The sequence below is a fragment of the Apis florea genome, unplaced genomic scaffold (assembly GCF_048593485.1).
Source record: "Apis florea isolate Af1SG1 unplaced genomic scaffold, ASM4859348v1 contig_1615_pilon, whole genome shotgun sequence".
NCBI classification, from domain to species: domain Eukaryota; kingdom Metazoa; phylum Arthropoda; class Insecta; order Hymenoptera; family Apidae; genus Apis; species Apis florea.
This window is the reverse complement of record NW_028256416.1, coordinates 1,098,484-1,121,307: the sequence shown is the minus strand read 5'-3', so window position 1 is coordinate 1,121,307 and position 22,824 is coordinate 1,098,484. Positions and strand designations below refer to the sequence as shown.

Below are 22,824 nucleotides of genomic sequence, written 5' to 3'. Positions count from 1 at the left end.
AATTATGCGGCTATAATTTACAAGCGCGCCTTCTTCATTTACGAAAATCGAAATTTTTCAAGAATCGAGAATAAGGCTCGGTCAAGAAAGGAATTGTTGGAAAAAAGGAATCTTTTTCTCTTTCTCTCTCTCTCTCCTTCTCTTTCTCTCTGACATATCGATCGATATAACTTGGTTATAAATTTCGTAACGTTCGAAAGAAGGAAAATTCGCTTTCGCTTTTTTTTCTTTCTTTCTTTCTTTCTTTCTTTCTTTCTAAAAATAGGCGATCGAAAGGTGAGACGGAGAAGAATTTTTGATTTTTTTTTTTTTTTTTTTAAACTCGACCTAGATTCTCGAATCTTGAAATCATAAAATAATAGGGGGGCGTGTTGTTTTATCGTTTCGAGACAGTTGTCGAGAGAGGGGCAGCGTTCTGTGCGTTCTGAGACTTCGGAAATGGGACGTCAAATGTAAATGTTTATCGATCGATCGCCAATAAAAACAACGGCAGCCATGGCGAGCTTTCGGCAACTTCCTGCTGTACGTCCGTCCGAGTCGAAAGACGAATTGATTCTAATCACAGCCGGGCATTGAGAAAGTAATGCTTCGGCCCGTTGAAAAAGTAAAAGTGGTTAAAAATTTCGAGTAAAGTTACTTGTAAGTAATTGCTGATTACATTAAAATCCAATAACGTTTATTCGTAGCTGTTACAGTTGATTCACTCCTCGTATAACCTCGACAATTTGACAATTATTCGCGACGTGTGTATGAAAGTAATTTTATTCGTAACTTCAATTAATAAATTTCCCCCATCACTGTGGACGCGTATTATTTTCACGCGTATTTTTCAAAAATCGACGATCCGTATTCAGAACATTAATTGGTTAAAAATTTCGAATAAAGTTACTTCGAGTAATTGCTTAATTAGGTATTAATTAGGTAATTATCGATCCATTTTTTCGTGTAACCTCGAACATTATTTGCAATTATCGTTACGTTTCGAACGATAAATTATCGAAACTAACTTATTACACGTAATTTCAACTATTAAATTTTCATTAACGTTCTAATCGGGGATCACAGATTCCATCCCCTCCCGATCTTTTCGTTCAAGCTTCGACTCTCTCTTTAACCCTGTCGGTTTCGAAAATCACTCGCGGAACGATTAATCGTCGAATTTCGCGGGATTTCGAAGCGAACGAATTCTTTTTTGTTTCCTTTTATCGAGGATTTCTTTTTCTCTTTTCGTTTTGGTCCGGATGAAAGCGGCGTCAGCCGATAAGAATTGGCGGGGCGGAGAGGAAGAAGAGGACGGACGAAGGAAGTGACGAAAAATATGATAAGGGACGTTCGACGGCGCTAAGTGAATCACGGCTCGCGAAATAAATCTGGAAGTAGTCGTGCGTGAAAGTCGTTCCGCGTCGCACAGGCAACGAAAATACAAAACTCGATCAACTCCTCCCCCTCGTCCCTTTCTCTCCATTCTTCTTCCCAACTATTTGAATTAAAATACGTATATATAAAAGTATATAACAAAATATCGAAAATGGGAGGAGAAAAGCGTACATATTCTAACTTTATCTGTTTTCGAGATTCTTCTTTGGATTATAAATGTATAGCTCGTTTTTTCGAACAAAATCTCGAAGAGAAAAATTGTCTTACCGCTGTAATTTCCTTCTCTCTTTGTCCAAAACAGTTTGATCTCAGCCGTGCCTTTATTACTCTTTCCATTCTCCTTTTTTCGAACTCTTTGGATTAAAGATATAAGTAAATAGCTCGTTTTCTTGGACAAAGTACCGAAAACGGAGGAAGAAAAATGCGCCTTTACTTTTCTTTTCTTTCAAACTCTTTTGATTAAAAGTATATACATATATATATATATACATAAGTATGTAACTCATTTTCTTGGACAAAATACCGAAAACGAAGAGTGAAAAATGTTCGTATGATTGTTATTCCTCTTTTCAACTCTCTTCTTTCAAACTTGTTGATTAAAAAAATACGTATACATATAAAAATGTGTAACTCATTTTCGTGCAGCTTTATTATATCTTTCAAACTCTTTGGATTAAAATATATATGTAAAAATATATAGTTAATTTTCTTAGACAAAAGGAAGAAAAATATTCGTACGGCTGTTATTCCTCTTTTCAACCTCTCTTCTTTCAAACTTGTTGATTAAAAAAATATATATATATACGTATAAAAGTATATACTCTTTCAAACTCTTTGGATCAAAAAATATATATATATATTGCTGGTTCTCAACAAGCAACAAAGTACGGAAAAAACGGAGGAAGTGGCCGAAAAAATTGGTGTAATTTCCATCCAATTTCCATTTGCGAGGGTGACACGCTCGTGGAGCTGAGACCGAGCTCCGTCCGTCCGTTTCGCGCCTTTCCACCACCACTGTCGTGTCTCTGTCTGAGGGGGTGAAAGTCCAGACGGCGCCTGCAAGACTGCCCTTTGTTCCCAACCTCTGGCAACCACCTTTCTTGGATAATCCATCGACACACGAGCCTCGCTTTCTTTCTTTCTTTCTCTTTACTCGTCTTTTTAATCCTTTTCGGGGATTTCTTCGAAAAGAAGCGTATTTGTCGTGTCGAGAAAATAGGGAATAAAAAAAAAAAAAGAAAGGAAGTATCGGTTCTGCGAAGGAAATTAAGTCGACGTTGGCGGGTCTCTTCCCGTGAAATCGAAGTAGATAATCTTAATTTGAAAGACGAGGAAGACCGATCGATTTTTCGGACGTTTGATATAATATTGCCGCCATATCGTTGATGGAGCGAAAATTTGAATTGTTAGTTACTTTTAATAATTTTAACCGAAAAACTCGTTGTGAAACTCGTAATAATTAATACGAGCGAACGTTGTTTAAAGTAAATTTTATTCGAAAGAATAGAGAAAATCGACCGTCAATTTTTCCCGAAACGAGGAGGACAAACAAAGGAGAGAACTGGTTCAAAGTGACCAGGTTGCACGCGAAAAGCGAATCGACTATAACAGGTATTCGACAATGTTTTACAACTGATTACATTCTTCAACGAGTCTTAATACTCTGTTCCAAAGAGGAAGAAAGAAACTGGTTCCAACCGATCGAACGAGATCGATTACCAAATGCTGTTCAATATATTTTAATAACTCAAAAGTAGCTGTTTCGTTCGAGATTTTTAACCAATCTCTTTCCATCCAAGGATGGAAGACACCTCCTCCCCGTGTTTCCAAAACACCATCCGCGCTATCTCTCGTGGCCTATCCACCCCTATCTAGGCGGGCAATTTATTATCGTCGGGAATAAAAGTGATATCGGCGCGTGCGAGGGGTCGAAATTTTCATCGTCCACGATCGTCGGTTCCCGACTCTCCACGGGAACCCCCCGCTGACACGTTCTAGCCTGAGGGGACGGAATAAACAACACCCAAATCCGACCAAATACTCGCCAATTCCTTCGTCGACACACGATTCGTACATATTTTTTTTTTTAATTTACACGCTTATCTTATATTCCTCAATTTTCTACTCCCGTGTACCTGGGATAAATATAGGATTTATATATATATACGTGTAATTTAATCATTACAGTTTCGAATAGTTTTTCGAATAAACCGACGAAGAGAAGGATTTCAAGTTGAGGATAAATTGTTGGAAACGTGACTCGAGCAATCGGCATAGCAGGAATAAATGTTACCATTTCGAAAGTGAAATTATCGAAATTTAAAAGAAAGAAAAAAAACACCATTGGTAGACGCGTAGTTTTTCTTTTTTTCTCAAATTTGTTCAGCAATTGGCATAATAGGAATAAATGTTACCATTTCGAAAGTGAAATTTAAAAAGAAAGAAAAAAACCACCATTGGACGCAAGTTTTTTTTTTTTTCTCGGGAAAGAAGGGAAATTTGTTCAGCAATTGACATAATAGGAATACCATGTTAGCATTTCGAAAGTGAAATTTAAAAAGAAAGAAAAAAACCACCATTGGACGCAAGTTTTTCTTTTTTTCTCGGGAAATTTGTTCAGCAATTGGCATAATAGGAATAAATGTTACCATTTCGAAAGTGAAATTTAAAAAGAAAGAAAAAAACCACTATTGGTGGACGCGTAGTTTTTCTTTTTTTCTCGGGAAATTTGTTCAGCAATTGGCATAATAGGAATAAATGTTATCATTTCGAAAGTGAAATTTAAAAAGAAAGAAAAAAACCACCATTGGACGCAAGTTTTTCTTTTTTTCTCGGGAAAGAAGGGAAATTTGTTCAGCAATTGGCATAAAGGAGTAAATGTTATCATTTCGAAAGTTGTCGAAATTTAAAAAGAAAGAAAAAACCAGCATGCGCGTGGAGGGAAATTGGGGATTTTTCTCTCTCGAAGGGAAATTTGTTCGTCGTTTATTCCGATGGCGAAACGTTGGCGGATACTCGGCTTAAGAATTCGCAATTCCGGGGTCGAGAGAAAGGGGGGGACGGCGGTGGAACCCTCGAAACTTTATCGATCCCATGCCCCTCGGCCGGGGGGAGAGAACGGAAATCGAGCGACCCCACCGCGGCGAAGCCCCCTTCGATGCTCTCTCGCCCCTTTTGTTTTCCAACCTCGCAGTTGCCCCTCCACCCCCTCCCCCGTTTATGCGCCGACCACGATTCCAACGTTTCCTACCTTTTTTCGTTTCGCTCGATTGTTTTCCTTTCGTTTCTTTTTATTCTCTTCGAATCGCGAGTGCAAAGATCGAATTTTTTCTCGCCTGAGCGATTCCATCCACGGATAAAGTCTAAGCTTGTTAAAACTTCTCCTCGACGACGGAGAGGAAGAGGAAGAGAAGAGTTTCGTGGTAAATAATGATCGATTGATTTTTTTTCTTTTTACTTTAAATTTAAATAATTTTTATTTAAGAGAATTAAAACTTTTCACAGAGAGATGTAGAAAGAGTGTAATAAAAAATCTACGAATAATAAATTTTATAAAAATAAATTTGCTTGGTAAAAATTTTCTTCTCTTTCGAGAAGAGACAGTGGAATTTTATCCTTCTTCCACCGAATCGTGTATAAAAATAAATTACTTTTTTCTTTCTTTTTTTTACATATCTAAATAATTCCATCTAGACCTTGGTAAATTCCATAAAAATAAATTGCTTGTAAAACTTCTCCTCGAAACGGAGAGTTTCATCGAGCTCTTTCACCGAATCCTGCATAAAAATCAATTACTTCTTTTTTTTTTTTTTTTTTCCCCACAAATCTAAATAATTCCATCTACAGTCCTTGATAAATTCCATTAAAATAAATTGCTTCGAACTTCTCCACGAAACGAAGAATTTCATCGTTCTTTCACCGAATCGTGTATCAATTATTATTATTTTTTTTTTTCTCTCACAAATCTAAGTAATTCTATCTAAATCTAGAAATGGCACTTGGTAAATTCCATAAAAACAAATTGCTTGTAAAACTTCTCCTCGAAACGGAGAGGAACACAGAGTTTTATAGTTCTTTCTCTCCAAATCATGTATAAAAATCAATTACTTTTTTTTTTTTTTTTTTTTACAAATATAAATAATCCCATCTACAAAATAATTCTACAAAAATAAATTGTTCGTAAAACTTCTATATAAAAATCAATTACTTTCTTCTTTAATTTTTTCTTTTACATATCTAAATAATCCCATCTACCGTTGATAAAAACCCTGAGTAAAAATAAATTGTCTCGAACTTCTCCTCGAAACGAAGAGTTTCATCCTTCTTTCACCGAATCTTGCATAAAAGTCAATTATTATTTTTTTTTTTTCACTAATCTAAGAAATTCTACCTAAATCTAGAAATAGCAAATCTAAAAATATAAAAATCAATTACTTTTTTTTTTTTACAAATATAAATAATCCCATCTACGAAATAATAAATTCTATAAGAATAAATTGTCCGTAAAACTTTTGTATAAAAATCAATTCTTTTTTACTTTTTCTTTTTCTTTTACAAATATAAATAATCCCATCTACGAAATAATAAATTCTATAAGAATAAATTGTCCGTAAAACTTTTGTATAAAAATCAATTCTTTTTTACTTTTTCTTTTTCTTTTACAAATATAAATAATCCCATCTACGAAATAATAAATTCTATAAGAATAAATTGTCCGTAAAACTTTTGTATAAAAATCAATTACCTTCTTCTTTTCTCTTTCTTTCACATATCTAAATAATCCCATCTACAAATAACCCTTGATAAATTGCGTAAAAATAAGTTTCAACGAAAAGTTGTCCTCGTAAAACTTGTCCTGGAAGAATGTCGCGCGAGAGGAGATAATGTACGAGGAGGATTGCGTGAACGCAACGAACGATGAAAGAGAGAAAGAAGGAAGGAAGGAAAGAAAAAGAAATTATATCGTGGACGATCCCCGGGCGGCGATAAAGCGAGCGAAAAGGGGAGAGGCAGCGGCGTGATCCGCTCCTGGATTTACGAGGGTCCGCGGGTGTCGAGGGTGCAGGGGCGTAGAGACGTGGCGCCGGGCGTCCCGACGCCCAGACTGGCAGGGGCCGCACGCACGTTCACCGTCCAACAACACACGCCGCTCCTCCACAGCTTCGCTTATCGATAACTTCGTTTCTCTCTCTCTCTCTTTCTTCTTTTTGCTTCCTAACCCGCTAACCCGGTGAAAAATAAGTAAAAATGATTGAAATTTCGTTCCTTAAACTTGGTTTCTATGTAATTCCAATTCGATATACTCGATCCGCTCTTCGTTGCTTATTCTCAAGTTCGATCGTTGCAAATTTTCTCTATCTCTGTGATTTCGAAAAGAAGATCTTCAAATTGCTTCGATAGCAACTGTTTCTCGGCTGTGATTGTTTCGAAAAATTTGTGGAAAAAATTTTTCCTCGCAAATAAAATACCCAGTCTTCCTTGAATTCTCAAAAATTGTTGTAAATCGTTTATCGATCGTTATCGTATAGCGATTTAGAAGATAAATTTGAAGATAAATCGAGTCGCTTCCCGATTGCAAAATTTAAGGTCGTCGTTACGATCGATGCAGTTTTCGAAATTATTTAAAATTCTGTTAAAATCCTTGATATTGGATACCCTCGAAGGGTATTGCTTCGATATTTGAATAATCGGCATCGTTGCATTTTCGCAATCGTTTCTCGGCTATATAATATTCGTAGTTTTGAAAAATTTCTAGAAAAAGTTTTGCTTAAAAATACTCTTCGATTTTTCCTTTGAATTGTTAAACTTCGTAAATTATTTATCGATTTAAAAAGATAAATCTTGGAAAATTTAAATTCGCCGTTACGATCGATTTCGAAATTACTTAAAATTATTTCCTTTAGTTTCGTTAAGAAAGCAATCCTCGATGATCTCGAAGGACATCGGGAAAGATTAAAATTGCGATTCTGGTGTCGGTGGTTCGCGACAGGATGGACGTGTCCTCTCGTTCGTCGGCGATAGAACAGCACACCGACGGTTGGAAAGCCAGGACCTTCGATGCACACAACGCACGTATCGCAACGCGCAGACTCGGGAGAATCGCGTCTCGCAACTTAACTCGAGTTCTCGAACTTTCCATACTCGCCGCTATATACTCCTCTATATAAATATTTCACGCTCTTGCAAAACGCGAATCAACTTTATATATCCGCCTCGTTTATCTATCAGTTAATCTCTCCCGTGAGATAATTCCACGTTCCACGTGTGTCCAGTGACGATATAAAAAGTTTTGAAACAAGGGAATACGCGAAACGATCATTTCTTCGCCTCTTTATCTCGATTCGAAGTGGATGATTTTTCTCTCCATTTCCAATGTTAAATTATCGTCCAAAATTCGTTCGTTAATCGAATACCGTAAGTTTTTTCTGTTTTATCCATGATCCTTTTAGGGTAGAAAAAGAGAAAAAAGCGAGGAGAAGAAAGGAGAAAAAGATATAATCGTCGGTGGATTTTTTCGCCACCCGATAGAGCGCATGGTTGGTTTAACGCAGGAAAGCTACTTATTCCCCGTCGGGCCGGAGCCTCGACGGCAATCATACGGCATTAACACTTTAACCTACTCGTTCTCAAAGCTCTTACCATTTCAGTTCGTGCCACTCTCTTCCTCTTTGTATGGACGAGCAGCGTTTCGAACATTCGTTCGAGATATACTCTCCAATTATTATCCCAAGGGGACTGCGCCAAAAAGGAGCGGGATATATGATAAAAGGGATATCCGATGAAAAATATTTTAAACGCTTTTTGACGTCGAAGTGAAAAAAGAAAAAAATATTCTTCCGATCGATCGATTCATCGAAAATCGTAAAATTTTCAGAAAACTGTGTGTGCTGTTTCCGTCTATCGCGGAAACTGAAAATCCGGTTTAATGGGCCCTTCCCGAACCCTCATCAGCGCCGATCACCTGGTTGAAAGACACGCGGATGCGGCCTTAATCCGGCTCGAATGCAAGAAAGCGTCGCATTACCGTCGCCCATTGAGGATTCCTCTTAATGGACTGTTCGGGGCAACCATTTTGCCCAGATTAGTGTGGATCGTTCGTTCGCCTTCTTATCGCTTTGTTTTCTTTCACTCGTCGCGAAATAATCTTCGAGAGGGAGAGAGAGAAAGAGAGATTTTAAAAGTCTCGTTACGTTAAGAAGAAGAAGAAGAAAAAAAGACAAGGATTTATTCGAAATACATTTAAGAAAGTATTACCAAGTTGGAAAAGATGAGTTTGCCCGATTGACAAATGGACAACGATCGAGTACTGTTATGCAGTTAAATCCATAATCTTTCGTGAAAGGCTACCGTGTCATTACATCGTCGTTACGCCGTACCGTCTTATTTAAGAGGATTTATGGTTGAAAAGGTAAACGATTCTTAGCCTCGAACACCACAACCGACGCATTGAATTTTTCCTTCACTTCGAGATATCGAGGGAAGATAAATTTCGAACCTTCACTCTCTCTCTCTCTCTCTCTCTCTCTCTCTCTCTCTCTCTCTCTCTCTCTCTCTCTCTCTCTCTTTTCCAAACTCGTCCTTTTCACGTTTCTTATTATTAAAGATTATTATTAAAACAGATACAACAGGGCGTGCGAATTAATTCACGTCGAAATTGAACGTTGAGAGAGAGAGAGAGAGAGAGAAAAAAGAAGAAACAGGTTCAAAAAAGTCTGAAAAATGGCGGTGTCAACGGAGCTGAAGGCATTTGACGGTGGCGCTCTTAATTAATGAAAAAAAGTCACACACACACACACACACACACACACACACACACACACACACACACACACACACACACACACACACACACACACACACACACACACACACACACACAGAGAGAGAGAGAGAGAGAGAGAGAGAGAGAGAGAGAGAGAGAGAGAGAGAGAGAGAGAGAGAGAGAGAGAGAGAGAGAGAGCGCACGTGTGCAATTAACATAGCGCGGGGGAAGGGTCCCCTGCACAAAGGATAATCGCTTTCGCCCCATTCCCGGTGGCGGCCTTACAACTTCTGAATGTTATTAAACGTAATTTAATATCTGGCCGTAGCGCCACCGTCGACCGTCCACCACACCCTTGGTCGAATTTACAACGAGGGGAAGGAGGCGAGGATCCCATTAAATTCTACGCCCTCCCGTATTTCTGTTCTACGTGGTGGGAAGAATTTTCCCCGGTTCAATAGTTTAAATAAAAAAAAAAGGGGGGAAGGAACGAAAGAGGCGACGAAAGAGTTAGACGATGGAGAAGAGTCACTTAGGCAGGTAAACTCGAGGCTCTGAACGAGGCTTAAGGTTCGCGCGCCATCCGTGGGCGGCATCCGTTTCACTTTCTTCCAAGCAGGAAGAACTTAGCGTTGCGTAACTCCAATCAACTTTTATACCGCGGCGCATCCGTGATTTTAACATCCATCTTTTGTATCGTTTAAATACAGAGTGGCCGAATGAAAACTTTCACGCGATGCGATCAACGCTCTCTTAATCTTAATCTCCGTTATTAAAGTTTTTCTTTCTTTCTTTCTTTTTGTTAATCTTTCATCTGTTACATCTTTAATTGAAACACGTAAGAGGGAAACAATGGGAAGAAAGCGAAATTTGTATATAATAATGTTTTAAAAATATTACCGACGATTTTAAATCCTTTTAAATTTATGACTCGGTTACTCGATATTTAATCGGATTACGGGTCCTTAGTTGCTAAAAATTAGAAACTTTTAAAAACGAAATTCTCTGCGAAGAAAAATCGAGGTATTTGCCGTATTTTAGGGAAAAATTTTGGCTGTTCTTCTTCGTTCAACGATAAATTTCGGTTAGGTTAAAATAATTGATCAGGAGGATAAGATGGAGAGACGATTAACATTGGCCGATTCTTCGAAATCGGGGAATGTGGAGGGTAATCACGCGAACGAGAGACGATATGAGATTTCTTAGCCGCGATAAATCTCCCTTGTTCCTCCCTTCTTCTTCTTCTTCTCTTCTTCTTCTCCTGTTCGGTTATTGTTACAGAGAGTGCCGTTAGAGGCGCGTTAAGCGCGGCTATGTTTATTAGACCAATTTCCAACACCGACCACCGTCGTTCCGTGTCGTTCCAAGCGAGGGACAAGGTGGGGGGGGGGGAGGGGGGAGAGAAATGCAGCGAGAAAGTTATCCACAGAGGGTTTCCATGACGACCCATTATCCCAGACCCCATAATTACCGCGGTCCCTCGTTTGCGCGCCACTGGCAATTATTGCCTTTCGTTTTCACACTGTGTGTCCTCCCAACTTTGAAATTCTTCCTCTCTCCAACTTTTCTTCCCGAATACTGGGTCATCCGTCTGACTCGCTCAATACCTATATTCCCCTCCTCCCTTCTATTATATTTCAACCTTAGTCCTCGAATCAACGATCGTAAATTTCGTACAAAACCGCAATAAACGAATCTCCACGCTCGAACTTTATCGAAAACTGGATCGAAATTTACAACGACGCTCTCTCAAATCCTCTCTAAAATTCCCATCGTAAGTTTGTTCGAAAAATCATAAACGAATCTCTAACTATGCTTTTATGCTTTTTACACTTTCTTTCTCGATTTATCGAAAATTGGATCGATATTTCCAACAACTCTCTAAAATTCCCATCGTGCGTTTAATTGTTCGAAAAACCATAAACGTCCACTATGAACGTCTCTAACTATATAATATTTATGCTTTACACTTTCTTTCTCGGTTTATCGAAAACTGGATCGAAATTTGCAACAACTCTCTAAAATCCTCTCTAAAATTCCCTCTAAACCGTGCGTTTAATAACCGTTTCTTTGCACGATAAATCGACTCGTTCTGTCGCGAAAGCTCTGTTTCGAGGAGAGGATCCGGACAAAGAGTCTACTAGTAGCGCATAGGCGTAAACCCCTGGTAATTGGCGTCTTCTTTCGATGTTCGCACGCGATAACGATAATAAATCTCGCGAACGAGAGAGAGAGAGAGAGAGAGAGAATCGTGCGTGGCCACGCACGATTCTTACGAATTCTTTGTGGAAACACAAGGGGAAGGGGGCCCGCAGGAACGTAACAACGAAGCCCCCCTTGGTCCTTGGCGAGGAATTATTTTCTGCGGGTTCTGGTTGCCTTGGGACGAGCGAGGATGGCGGGGAGAGGGGGACCGAAACGTTAAAAAAGAACGGCGAAAATCGGAGTGCAAACAGAATCGGATGAGACGTGGAGGAGGAGAGGCGAGGAGGGGGGTTACGACGAGTGTGTTTAGCCTTGACATTCGCCTCCCACATCCTGTCAGCCACCAGTGGACAGTGGCTCTCATATCGATATATATATATGGTTGAAAAAAATTCTCCTCCTCTCTTTCCATTCCTCTTTAACGCTATTTACAACTCTATTCTCTCTCTCGTCTCGAAGAACGATCGATTCGCAAGAAAACGTATATTTTCCAGGCTAATAAATTCTTCTTCTTCTTCTTCTTCTTCTTCTTCGAGAAAAAAGAACGTAGGAATTGAAACGAACGTATTAAAATCGTGTTTGCATCGGGACGACAAACAGGAAGTTCGTGTTTACACGTAAAAAAAAAAAAAAAAAAAAAAAAAGGAAGGAAAAACACGAAGAAACATCTGTGGATCAAAGTCCAACGATATTATTCGATATTAGAGAAAGAGAGAGAGAGAGAAAACGATTTCGTGGAAGGAACGGTACTTTTTCAGAATCGCCGGTCCTTAAAAGAAAACGTGCCAAGGACAGTGACGATCAACCACGATTCTCTCTCTCTCTCTCTCCACGTTCTCTCCATGTTCCCTCGTTGGCCGAGATCGGTCGTTTATTAATTTACATGCGGACATGGCGGGTGAAGGCGCCAGCCGGATGGAGAAGCAGAGAGGAGGAGGAGGAGGAGGAGGAGGATGACGCGCCTCCTCTCTCGTTGCTACCGTGCCCTCTTCCGACTCGCCCCTCCACTCCGCCGTATAATTAATATAACTGGCCACCAGCGCTCGTATCGGCGATTCGTTTCCACGTTCTTTCGATCGCGTTTTATATTCTTTTTTACACTCGACCGGCCACGTGTTGCGCAAGAGATCTGTTTACTCCGATCGAGTTTTCCTTCCGATCCTCCTCCCTTCCACGCCTTCCCCTCTTCATCTCGAGATTATGCGTAATTTCAACGATTCGACGGGCGAACGATTTCGTGACGTTCGGTGAATCTGTTGGCTGATTTAATTCTTTGCGGCCGAGTGTGGGCAAAGAGTTGTGTCCGATTCTCGCGCTGGTGTACGTCTGTTATTCTTAACGATAAGTTACGTATACTAAGAAGTTAGGTTAGTTGAAACTGGTTAGTTTTTGAATAAAGCTTATTTGAATGAAGGTTTAGTTTTTTTAAGGCTTTTTTTTATTATTTGGTTTCTTGGTTAATTTTTATTATTATTTTGGTTTTTTGGTTATTTCGTAATTTTTATTATTGTACGTGATTTTTTGGTTATTTTGTAGTTTTTATTATTATTTTGATTTTTTGGTTATTTTGTAGTTATTATTATTATTTTGGTTTTTTGGTTATTTTGTAATTTTTATTATTATTTTGGTTTTTTGGTTATTTTGTAGTTTTTATTATTATTTTGGTTTTTTGGCTATTTTGTAGTTTTTATTATTATTTTGATTTTTTGGTTATTTTGTAGTTATTATTATTATTTTGGTTTTTTGGTTATTTTGTAATTTTTTTTTTAAGGCTTTTTTATTATTTGGGTTTTTGGTTAATTTTTATTATTATTTTGGTTTTTTGGTTATTTTGTAATTTTTATTATTATACTTGGTTTTTTGGTTATTTTGTAATTTTTATTATTATTTTGGTTTTTTGGTTATTTTGTAGTTTTTATTATTATTTTGGTTTTTTGGTTATTTTGTAGTTTTTATTATTATTTTGGTTTTTTGGTTATTTTGTAGTTTTAAATTTTTAAAAAATTTAAATAATACTTTGTTATTCATATTTTAAAAATTATATAATAAAATATTAGTATAAATTTTTAATTAAAGTATTTAATTTGTATATATATATATATTTTTAAGGCAAACGCGAATATTTTCTTTGCAATACACAAGGATGATCGCTTCGTTCGCAAAGGGTTAAAATGATTTTAAACGGGAATTATAAAACTTTTGTATTTTAACGTTTTATCTAGCTTATCTACATATAATAGGAAGATAATCTATTGAATATTAAATTGTTGAATATTAAAAAATCTACGTTGTGTGATGTTTTAATAATAAAGTAATTACTAAGAAGCTATTCTCGGTTTGTCAAGGCAAATATCACAATAAAGTATCGTTATAAATTATTTCTCATCCTCTTATGCTATATTTTTACCATTATTTTCCTTCTCTCTATTGCCAATCTCTTAATAAAATAGAAATAATTTCGTTGTTTAACTAACATTCCAATAACTTCTAATATTCTCACATTCGCTGTTTATTATTCTTATTTTTCACCTGCTCTTATCTCAATTTTTACCACTGTTTTCCTACTCTTCTATCGTCAATTTTGAATAGAAATAATCTCGTTATTTAACAACGAAAAATCAAATGCATGAACTCCGCTTGAACTAATTTCATTACAATATTCCATGCTCCAAAAAACTTTGAAAATAATATTTCTATCGCCACGACTCGTCAAACTCGGACTAACGTCGAGTACGTAGTTCGATCACGGTTTAATTTTAGATAAAAAATCATTTGGTAGTGTATTATTCTACTTTATAAGAAACGATATTTCAAAAAAAAAAAAAAAATCAAACACAAATAAATATTGTCGCCGTTCGAATTGCTGCATTGATCCAAGCGGTGCCCAAAGGGTTAAGACGATTCAAGAGATCGGTAAATCTTTCAAAAGGGAGATCGAGAATGGAAAATCTTCCAAATGGAAATTTAATTGTCGGCGACAACGAAGAGCGAGGATTTTCCTCGTTGTGGGCGAGTTTGTCGAAGGTTGGCGCGCGAAGTCACCCGGCTCATCCCGATATTTATCGATCGCGGCACGATCTGGGCGGTTCGTATGCAAATGGTTTGCCGATCGAGCAAACGCGTTCACTCGCTCAGGCATTCCGCCCGATTGACTCATCGACGATTGTTTCGAGATAAGGATCGAAGGAGGTTGATCGATCGCCACGTGCGCTTCGATCGCTTCGTGTTTTCAGTCTCGTCTCGATCGAAACTACAACCGCCTCTCAACCGTTTAAATGTTTCTCGTGTATATTTTTCGCCACCGATTATTTTCTATCCATTAATATCTTAATTTCTCGATCGAATAATTGGATCGAATTTTTCGAATCGAGGATCTTCTTCAGTTTCATTTCGATCGAAACTACAACCGCCTCTCAATCGTTTACGTGTTTCTCGTGTATACTTTTCGCCACCGATTATTTTCTATCCATTAATTTCTTAATTTCTCGATCGAATTGGATCGAAAAGAGAATTTTTCGAATCGAGGATCTTCAAGGTAGAATCGATGTTTCGATCGAAACTACAATTCTCAACCTTTTAAGTGTTTCTCGTGTATATTTTTCGCCACCGATTATTTTCTATCCATTAATTTCTTAATTCCTCGATCGAATAATTGGATCGAAAAGAGAATTTTTCGAATCGAGGATCTTCAAGATTGAGTCGATATTTTGATCGAAACTACAAGCGCCTCTCAATCATTTAAGTGTTTCTCGTGTATATTTTTCGCCACCGATTATTTTCTATCCATTAATTTCTTAATTCCTCGATCGAATAATTGGATCGAAAAGAAAATTTTTCGAATCGAGGATCTTCAAGATTGAGTCGATATTTTGATCGAAACTACAAGCGCCTCTCAATCATTTAAGTGTTTCTTGTGTATATTTTCTATCACCGATTATTTTCTATCCATTAATTTCTTAATTCCTCGATCGAATAATTGGATCGAATTTTTCGAATCGAGGATCTTCAAGGTTGAATCGACGTTGAGTAGGTTTCAATCGACACGTTGATTCGATAAATGGTGTTAATCGAGAACAGATGCGAGAGATGCGTATGTATATAAGTTTTTTTTTAACCACGTGCAATGTAATAATTCACGAGACGTATCGATGATCCACTCGAAATCTTGTGCCCTCTCATCAGACGGATGCTCTTTGTGCATTGATCCCTTAACGCTGCTAAACCGACAATTCTTGTATTTGCTTATTCCGCGATAGGCAAAACGAAGTACAAATATTTCTTGAGAAAAGAAAAGAGAAGAAGTAAAAGTAAATAAATATATTGTATGCATATTTTAGGAAAAGTTTGATAGCGATATTTGATAAATTATATGTTTGAACGTATGAAAAAGTTTGAACCGTGTTCTGCGTGTACTTCTTTTAGCACAGCCGAAATGCAAAAAAAAAAAAAAAAAAAAATTTAAAATCAAATCATAAATACCAATATAATTCTAATTATATCAATTCGATCTTGAACGTAAGAACTCGTATTACTTGACACGCATGTTCGAGCGAGAGAGTTGAACGCCAGGGATGAGAAGCTAGTTGGTAAAAGTTGGTGTGCAAAAGTATCAGGCTGGACGAGATCGTTTCGACTCGTGCAATCTTCAAAGATTCCACACCACCATGCTCGATCTCCTCGACTAATTTTCGTTTCTTCTCGTCGAAACTCGTATAATTAAAAATAATATATCTGTTTGAAACAACAACGCTTCGTTCGCCTCTAAGAATTATTCCGAGAAGATCGGATTTCTCTATTCTAAAAGGATTAGAAAGGTATTATTTGAAGGGAATCGAATTAATCGGCGGCCATTTTAAATCGATTCTGAATCGAAACTTGGTCCAATTTGAGGAAAAGGTACGAGTAAGTAAACTCGATGTAATAATAACAAACGCAAAGGAATCGTGTTGGATTTTATTTTATCCAGATGGAGGAGGGGGGGGGGGGGGAAGAAGAAAGAATGGTGATGATGGTGGTTAAGGAACGTTCGATCGAAATGATGTCAGCAACGGACCTCGCCTAAGTATCGTGAAAATAGACGTGAAATAACGCCGATTAAACCGTGAACGATCGTAATCATGGTCATTCCCGCTTCTTGGGCTAATTGACGCGTTGTTTCGCCGTCTCTCTTCTTCTCTCGCGCGATTTTGCAATCGCTGCGCTGTTTCGCAACGATCGTTAGATCGATCGCTGGATATTATTCCAACGCTTGTTCGATATTAAAAAAAAATTTGTTTCCCCCCTCCCCCTCAAAATCTCTCGAGTTTGGAAAATTTCACAACAAAACGCGCGTCTCTTCCCAATTTTTTTCCCTTATGTAACGATACAAGTTTCGTTTAAAATAAGAAAAAAGAAAAAAAGAGAAAGAAAAATTTGTTTCCAGAAAAGAAAAAAAAAATTGCCTCGAACGGAGCATCCGTCGAAAAAGGGGATTTTCGTTGTAGTCGCGAGGCGAGATTAAGCTGGCTCTCCTTGACCGGTTAAACTGGCGTGCGCGGTGAACGAACGCGCAGTTTACGAAAAGTGCACGTGAGATTCGCAAAGGAAACGGGAACACGTGCGCTCGAGTTAATTTTCTCGAGCCGGTTGTTGCGCGACCGTGACACCAGCGCCACCACCACGCCGCTCCCTCGTTTTCCCCTCGATTTTCTCCTCCCGGCCTGTGCATATTTCTGCTGCTCGTCGGCAAACAGCAGATCGACTCGCTTCCTCCTTTCCTCCGCGTACGCATCTCGCGGTGTCGATTTCGTCACGGATCAAAGTGCACCAACGTGTCGTTAACACGTCCTTTTTTTTTTTTTTAACCTTTTGGCGCTCCTGCGTCGTCGAACTCGGTCGCCATTCTACATTTTATTTCACTAATGTAAATATAATGTATAATATAATTCTAGGGACTTTCTTGTTACCTCGATCGGTAACAAAGTTTCTTAAATACGGGAGTAGAGATATGTATACGAATTAACAGGGAGATTAATATTTTTGGACGATTATCGTTTGTTTCGCATCAAATATCGTTTGTTCAAGCAGAAATAAAATTGACGGTTTCTCTCAGCATGTAAGGGTCCCGTATCTTTTTAATCGCATAAAAATTTTTTATCGCAAGCAGCTGCGTGGAATTACATTCCCTCGAATCATCGAACCGTGTATTCTTCTTGATTTCGTTGCACTTTCAAGATCTTTAATTATTTCGTGTTTCTCTTCTTTCTAGTTGACTCTTTGCACTCTTATTTATATTTAAGAAGGTAACACGAGTCTGACAGAATGCGATTGTATTACACATATAGAATGTAATTAATATAAAGTAAAATATAGGATGGCGAAACATACGAGTGCAAAGGGTTAAAACTACGCTACTAGTTTTCGTTTCGACTCGCATCGAATCGATGTGATTACGCTGCAAAATATTTGTTACACCTGAATACATTGCATTGTGTAATCTAATAACAGAACATATAATAAATAATAACAGATATAGGGAGTTTCTACTTTAATCGTTGTATCAGAATTATTTTTCAAAATTAATTGTTCTCGTGTAAGAAATCGTCGTGGAAAATGGTTGCAGGATCGCGAAAGGCTAGATCGCGTGCAAGTGGCGCGGCAACCCAGGTGTTCGAGATTGAAAAGATAAAATCTCGACCTCTGTCTTTGTTTCATCCGACGCTTAATAATTCGGATAAACGCAACCTCCTCTGATGTCGTTGTTTCGAAAAAAATTTTCGTAAGAATCTCAAAAAAAATATCTGGAAAAATTTTTCGAAAAATTCTAAGAAGGAAAAGAAAATTTCAACAATCTCTTCTCAAAAAAAATACCTGGAAAAATTTCTCGAAAAATTGGAAGAAAAAAGGGAAATCTCAATAATCTTTTCTCAAAAAAATACCTGAAAAAATTTCTCGAAAAAAAAATCTCAAGGGTATCGTTTCATTCACTGTCGTCGTTTCGAAAAAATTATCGCAAGAATCTCAAAAAAAAAGAAAAATTTCTCGAAAAATTGGAAGAAAAAAAAGGAAATCTCAATAATCTCTTCTCAAAAAAATACCTGGAAAAATTTCTCGAAAAATTGGAAGAAAAAAAGGAAATCTCAATAATCTTTTCTCAAGAAAATACCTGAAAAAATTTCTCGAAAAAAAATCTCAAGGGTATCGTTTCATTCGTTTCGAAAAAATTATCGCAAGAATCTCAAAAAAAAAAAAAAAAAAAAAAGAAAGAAAAATTTCTCAAATAATTCGAAGAAAAAAAAGGAAATCTCTCTTCTCAAAAAAATATCTGGAAAAATTCAAAAAAAAAAATCTCAAGGGTATCGTTTCATTGATTGTCGTCGTTTCGAAAAAATTATCGCAACAATCTCTTTTCAAAAAAAAAAAAAAAATCTCGTCGAGATCGTTTCATCGACCGCGGATCGGTTGGATTTATTTCGGATAGGCGAATAGATCGAATAGAAATTCTGGAAATAGTGGCGGGACGAAAACAGATGTTCGAATCTCGTTCGACGGATCCGTCGTCGATCGGTTTATTTGCGCGAGGAATCGTGGAAATAAAACACTCCCTCCGGCCGGACAGCCTAAATATTTACGCGACCCCGCCTTTCTCTCTCTCTCTCTCTCTCTTTTTCTTTATCTCTTCTTCGTCAGAAAAGATACTCTCTCGAGTATCAAGGAAAGAGGGAGGAGGATAAAAACGTTTAAGGGCCCTCGTATGTCGTAATCGAAGACACTCGATCGTCGTCGAGGAAGACGGGATCGGCGGGACTGTTGCCCCTCTGTTTTCGCTCTTTAATTCGCTCCCGTCTCCGTGCTCCGTGTTTTAAATCAAGAATCCTCTCTCTCTCTCTCTCTCCTTCTTTCTTTCTTTTTCTCTTATTCCCACAAGAGGTTTCGTAATTAAACCGCGTTCCAAATAACTCCGGGCGTCGATCCATCGTCTGAGAAGAGATTATAAAAAGGAAACGAGAGAGAGAGAGAGAGAGAGAGAGAAAATGATATTAAAAATATGTGCATAATTGCGATAATTCGAAATTTTTCCTTTTTTTAATTTTTATATGTATATATTTGTTAACGTCGACGCGATCGAATTCGAAGGATTTTTTTTCCTCCCGCAATAAAACGAGTTCCTTCATTTCCCGCCAACTTCTCAAATTTATTCATTCATTCATTCGTCTAACGAACGTCTCTCCTTCTCTCTCTCTCTCTCTGTACGAGCTATGAATAGGTAAGGACCGGTGCTCAAGGGGCCCCAGAAACAAATCGTTCCTCTTACCTCCTCCTCCGCCTCTTCCTTCCACGAAAGAAGAGAAGAGAGAGAAGAAGCGGTCACGATTCATATTGTGATTTCGAAAGCAGGATCCATTTATCTTGGCGGGGATAAGGGAATTTTTTACGGGAGATGTTCGTTATCCTCCGTTGTCCGGGAATAGCTAAGCTATTATGGACAGAAGAGAAGAGAAGAGGAGGAGGAGGAGGAACAAAATGGGAGAAAGGAGAAGGGAGGGGAAAGGGAAGAAAGAAGGAAGAGGAGGAAGGGAGAGAGACGAGGTGGTGGAAGGTGATAATTGTCGAGGAAGAAAGAAAGAAAGAAAGAAAGAGAGAAAGAAAGAAAACGATGCTGCTCACCGACTCGTGACCACAATGAACCGTTTCCGTGGTAATAAAACTAAACGTTGTTTAATTTGTATGGGAAGAGGCCTTCCAAGACTCTTTTGTCCCCGTTTCTTCCTCGCCTTTTGTCAAATCCTCGAATACGTTTTGCCTTACGTGTCGCAAGTTAGATCCAGAGAATAGATACGAAAAAAAAAAGAAGAATACGTGATCCCTCTCCCTCTTTCATTCGTTCACGTCAACTTCGCTCCTTTCCGTGAGAGAGAATATAAAACTCGAGAGGATTTACCATCGAATTTTTCCCAATGCTGGTGATGTCAACAACAACGGACGAGGCGCGAAAAAGAACCTGGAGGAAACACGAGGAGGGGAAGAAGGGAAATGAAATTCTGCGTGATCGGTCAGGTTGAACCTGCTGGATCGACTGAGCGACCGGAATCGGATGGTAAAGAAGGGAGGGAGAGTTATCTGGCCCGTGATCAAGAAACGCGTGGAAAGGACACGGAGACAGGAGGAGGGGGGGGAGGTGGCCGTTGTTGACACTCGGGGTGGCGATTCTGCGAACCAGGTGGCGGCTGATTGGCGGTGCTAAAATTGAGCGGTGCCGCGATTGGCCAGCCTCGCGCCTCGCGACCTCTTAGTCATCGTTCCGGATTTGGAAAATTGGCCTGTTGCCGAATTTCCTTACGCCCTGCCAAAGGGTTTCCATCGCCTCCTTAACGCCTCCCCTCCCCCTCTCCTTATTTCTCCCCTTTTCCTCTTTTTTTGTCGTCGTCCCCGTTTCGTTCCCCGATTCTCCTCCCCCCCACCTCCTTCCTTCGATTTATTCTCCCTACTTTTCCGTATCATGCACGGGGAAAGAAGATTTATTCTTCGCTTCCTACCTTTCTTCTTATACGACCGACAATCTAGGATGGACAGCTTTACTCTGCTCTTCGTCCGAAATTAACCGTTTCGTTAGATAACTCGTTTCAATTCCAACTTCGACTGCCTTTATCTTCCGTTTATACGATTATACGTAATCGTCGTATCCGCAATGCAAAAATCCTTGGGGGAGGGAAGGGAAGGAAGGAAAGAAAGAAAGAAAGAAAGAAAAGAGGGAGAGAACGCGTAAGGAGGACGCGATCGATGATCGTATCGTCGCATTTTAATCGCGCGCTTCAATCTTCTTCTCGTTTCAATTTCTCGGGAAAAAAACGCATTCACCCCGTTCTTTCGCCGCGTTGGCCTTCGGATTATGCGATGCGGGGAGCGGGGAGGGGGGGGGGGGGGGGAGAGAGGAGCCGCGTATTTATACGCGGGGACGAGAGCGGCACAGCTTCGATTCGAGACGGCGACCCTGGCTCACTGACCCTTTTTAATCGGGGGAAACCTTCGCCCGGTAAACAGAGGAGGCTCTGGAGGAGACAGACGCTCGAGAGCGCGCGTGTCGCAACCGCGATTCCCGCCTTCTCCTTTTACGCTGAGAAGAGAGAAAGGAAAAATAAATCAAGGAATAATCAAATTCAATGCATCGACAAAATGCCAAATATCATATTGCTTCAAATTCAAAAATTAATTTATTACGTGTATTAATGAATGTAAAAATGAATTTTTTCCATTCGATAAAATGAAATCGAGAGAAAAATTGCTTAACGCACCAAAAAATGAAAAATTCGAGATAGAGCTTTTTAATCTTCTCCATCTTCTTGTTGAGATACAACGAATACTTGAGAAAAGGTTAGTTTACGCGAAAGAAGGTAATTGTCGACCCAACCTTCGTTTGAACGAAAGAAAAGAGTTGAAAAGGATGAAGAAGAAAAAAAGAAGATATTGGAAAAGTAAGCTTTTGGTCGAAATTTTATACGAGGGTATGGCAAATCTTGAAACGACGAAGATGACACGAAGATGTCACGTTCGGTATAGTAAGGAACCGGTGTTTCGCGCCACATTCGAATTCTTCGGTCGCCTAATAAAATTAATCCACGACACGCACAGACTCGTCACTTGATAACAGATCCTTTCATATTTATGGTTTAATTCTGTCTTATAATGTAGCAATAATATTCCTAACTTTGGCTGACAATTTTATTTCATCTCTTCTAATTTTTGACACGCGCGGTATGTCTTCTTACACTGCTCTTTTTTCATTCTATATTCATCGAATAATTTATAGATTGTCCAAATAATCACAACTTCTTTTTTTGATAAACTTTTCTCGACACTATTTCCAATTCTTCCAGTTTGTCAAATTGGAAGCGGTTTAATCGATCGCTACAACTTTTTTGCAAAACATCTTTACTTACTTAACAGTAATCTGTGATCTGAGATTAACCAATGACTCGTCACGTTTTGTCACGTTTTCTTTTTTTTTTTCCAATAGAATAGATCAGACCAGACTCTCTTGTCACAACTTGTAAAAACAAACGTGTCCTTCTTGACGCGAGTCAGATTCAATTCTAAGCGAATAAAACTAGCACATTTTTAATCGTATATTTTTTACAGTCCGTATTTTAAAAAACTATAACTTTGTTCTTTTCATTTCTATTTATTTTATCAAGTTCAATTTTTCCATATATTTTTATATATCGATTATTATGCCTATTTTCTTTCTTATTCTATACTAATTTCTTATGTCGCGTGCATTTTTAATGAAAATAACGAATCGTAATAAAAAACGATATCGTTTCCTCCAAAAATCTCCGTATACAGAATAATCGAGTAAAAATAATTTTGCGCACAGTTTGAGCACAGTTTAATAATTTTTATTAGCGCACCAAAATAACTTCTCTCTGAAGTTATTATATTATATATGACGTCTCATTTTTCAAAAAAAAAAATACGAGAAAAAAAAGGGAGGAAAGATCTTA

At 38.3% G+C, this 22,824-nt stretch overlaps 1 long non-coding RNA gene across 2 annotated transcripts; it reads left to right on the top strand.

The window, feature by feature from the left end:
* Positions 1-378: 378 nt before the first annotated feature.
* Positions 379-3,539, top strand: LOC147658800 (uncharacterized). Of its 2 annotated transcripts, none has more exons than XR_015291230.1 (2): positions 379-639; positions 1,249-2,072. It is a non-coding gene; the product is annotated as an uncharacterized LOC147658800 (long non-coding RNA). The 2 variants fall into 2 exon arrangements; XR_015291233.1 differs by lacking the exon at positions 1,249-2,072 and adding an exon at positions 3,177-3,539 and having other exon boundaries at positions 486-639.
* Positions 3,540-22,824: the final 19,285 nt, after the last annotated feature.